The sequence below is a fragment of the Dama dama genome, unplaced genomic scaffold (genome assembly GCF_033118175.1).
Source record: "Dama dama isolate Ldn47 unplaced genomic scaffold, ASM3311817v1 ptg000093l, whole genome shotgun sequence".
Lineage (NCBI taxonomy): Eukaryota > Metazoa > Chordata > Mammalia > Artiodactyla > Cervidae > Dama > Dama dama.
This window is the reverse complement of record NW_026870908.1, coordinates 6,567,606-6,570,747: the sequence shown is the minus strand read 5'-3', so window position 1 is coordinate 6,570,747 and position 3,142 is coordinate 6,567,606.

Sequence of the window (3,142 nt, the reverse complement as noted above, 5' to 3'; positions counted from 1 at the left end):
TCACACATTTTCAGGCTATTCATGTTTTTCACCACCGCTTCATGCTCCTCCTATTTTTCAGACAGTTTCATGCTCCTCATATTTTTGACACCTTTTGAAGCTTTTCATATTTTTCACATCTTTTGAAGCTCTTTATATTTTTCACACATTTTCAGGCACTTCATGTATTTCAACACCCCTTGTTGCTCCTCCTATTTTTCAGACCATTTCATGCTCCTCATATTTTTGACACCTTTTGAAGCTCTTCATATTTTTCACACCTTTTCAGGCTCTTCATGTTTTTGAACACTACTTCATGCTCCTTCTATTTTTCAGAGAGTTTCCTGCTCCTCATGTATTACACACCTTTTGAAGCTCTTCATATTTTTCACACCTTTACAGGCTCTTCATGTTTTTCAACACCACTTCATGCTCCTCCTATTTTTCAGACCGTTTCATGCTCCTCATATTTTTGACAACTTTGGAAGCTCTTCATATTTTTCACACCTTTTCAGGCTCTTCATGTTTTTCAACACCGTTGCATGATCCTCCTATTTTTCAGACCGTTTCATGCTCCTCATATACTTGACACATTTTTAAGCTCTCCATATATTTCACACATTTTCAGGCTATTCATGTTTTTCAACACCGCTTCATGCTCCTTGTATTTGTAAGACCGTTTCATGCTCCTCATACTTTTGACACCTTTTTAAGCTCTTCATATTTCTCACACATTTTCAGGCTCTTCATGTTTTTCAACAACGCTTCATGCACCTCCTATTTTTCAGACCGTTTCATGCTCATCTCATTTTTGACACCTTTTGAAGCTTTTCATATTTTTCACACCTTTTCAGGCTCTTCATGTTTTTGAACACCGCTTCATGCTAATCCTATTTTTCAAACCATATCATGTTCCTCATATTTTTCACACCATTTTAAGCTCTTCATATTTTTCACATCTTTTCAGGCTCTTCATGTTTTTGAACACCGCTTCATGCTCCTCCTATTTTTCAGACCGTTTCATGCTCCTCATATTTCACACCTTTTGAAGCTCTTCATATTTTTCACACCTTTTCAGGCTCTTCATGTTTTTCCACAGCACTTCATGCTTCTCTTATTTTTCAGCCCGTTTCATGCTCCTCATGTATTTCACACCTTTTGAAGCTCTTCATATTTTTCACACCTTTTCAGGCTCTTCATGTTTTTGATCACCGTTTCATGCTCCTCCTATTTATCAGACCATTTCATGCTCCTCATATTTTTGACACCTTTTGAAGCTCTTTATATTTTTCACAGTTTTTCAGGCTCTTCATGAATTTCAACTCCGTTTCATCTTATTCCTATTTTTCAGACCATTTAATGCTCATCTTATTTTTGAAACCTTTTGAAGCTTTTCATATTTTTCACAACTTTTCAGGCTCTTCATGTTTTTGAACACCGCTTCATGCTCCTCCTATTTTTCAGAGAGTTTCATGCTCCTCATGTATTTCACAGCTTTTGAAGCTCTTCATATTTTACACACCTTTTCAGGCTCTTCATGTATTTGATCACCGTTTCATGCTCCTCCTATTTTTCAGACCGTTTCATGCTCCTCATATTTATGACACCTTTTGAAACTCTTCCTATTTTTCACACCTTTTCAGGCTCTTCATGTTTTTCGACACAGCTTCATGCTCCTCCTATTTTTCAGACCGTTTCATTCTCCACATATTTTTGACACCTTTTGAAGCTCTTCATATATTTCACACCTTTTAAGTCTCTTCTTTTTTATCAACACCACTTCATGCTCCTCCTATTTTTCAGACCGTTTCATGCTCTTCTCAATTTTGACACCTTTTGAAGCTCTTCATATTTTTCACACATTTTCAGGCTCTACATGTTTTTGAACACCGCTTCATGCTCCTCCTATTTTTCAGAGAGTTTCATGCTCCTCATGTATTTCACACCTTTTGAAGCTCTTCATATTTTTCACACCTTTTCAGGCTCTTCATGTTTTTGATCAACGTTTCATGCTCCTCCTATTTTTCAGACCGTTTCATGCTCCTCATATTTATGACACCTTTTGAAACTCTTCCTATTTTTCACACCTTTTCATGCTCTTCATGTTTCTAAAACCGCTTCATGATCCTCCTATTTCAGACCGTTTCATTCTCCTCATATATTTCACACCTTTTGAAGCTCTTCATATTTTTCACAACTTTTCATGCTCTTCATGTTTCTGAAAACCGCTTCATGATGCTCCTATTTTTCAGACCGTTTCATTCTCCTCATATATTTCACACCTTTTGAAGCTCTTCATATTTTTCACACCTTTTCAGGCTCTTCATGTTTTTGAACACTGCTTCATGCTCCTCGTATTTTTCAGATCATTTCATGCTCCTCATATTTTTGACACTTTTTGAGCTCTTCATATTTTTCACACCTTTTCAGGATCTTCATGTTTTTGAACACCGCTTCATGATCCTCCTGTTTTTCAGACCGTTTCATGCTCTTCATATATTTGAAACATTTTGAAGCTCTTCATATTTTTCACACCTTTTCAGGCTCTTCAAGTTTTTCACCACCACTTCATGCTCCTCCTATTTTTCAGACCGTTTCATGCTCATCTCATTTTTGTCACGTTTGAAGCTCTTCATATTTTTCACATCTTTTGAAGCTCTTCATATTTTTCAAACGTTTTCAGGCTCTTCATGTTTTTCAAAACCGTTTCATGCTGCTTCTATTTTTCAGACCGTTTCATGCTCCTCATATTTTTGACACATTTTGAAGCTCTTCATATTTTTCACACCTTTTCAGGCTCTTCATATTTTTGAACACCATTTCAGGCTTCTCCAATTTTTCAGACCGTTTCATGCTCCTCATATTTTTGACACCTTTTGAAGCTCTTCATATTTTTCACACCTTTTCAGGCTCTTCATATTTTTGAACACAGCTTCATGCTCCTCCTATTTTTCATACCGTTTCATGCTCCTCATATTTTTGACACTTTTTGAAGCTTTTCATATTTTTCACATCTTTTCAGGCTCTTCATGTTTTCCAACACCATTTCATGATCCTCCTATTTTTCAGACCGTTTCATGCTCATCTCATTTTTGACACCTTTTGAAGCTTTTCATATTTTTCACACATTTTCATGCTCTTCATATTTTTCCACACCACTTCA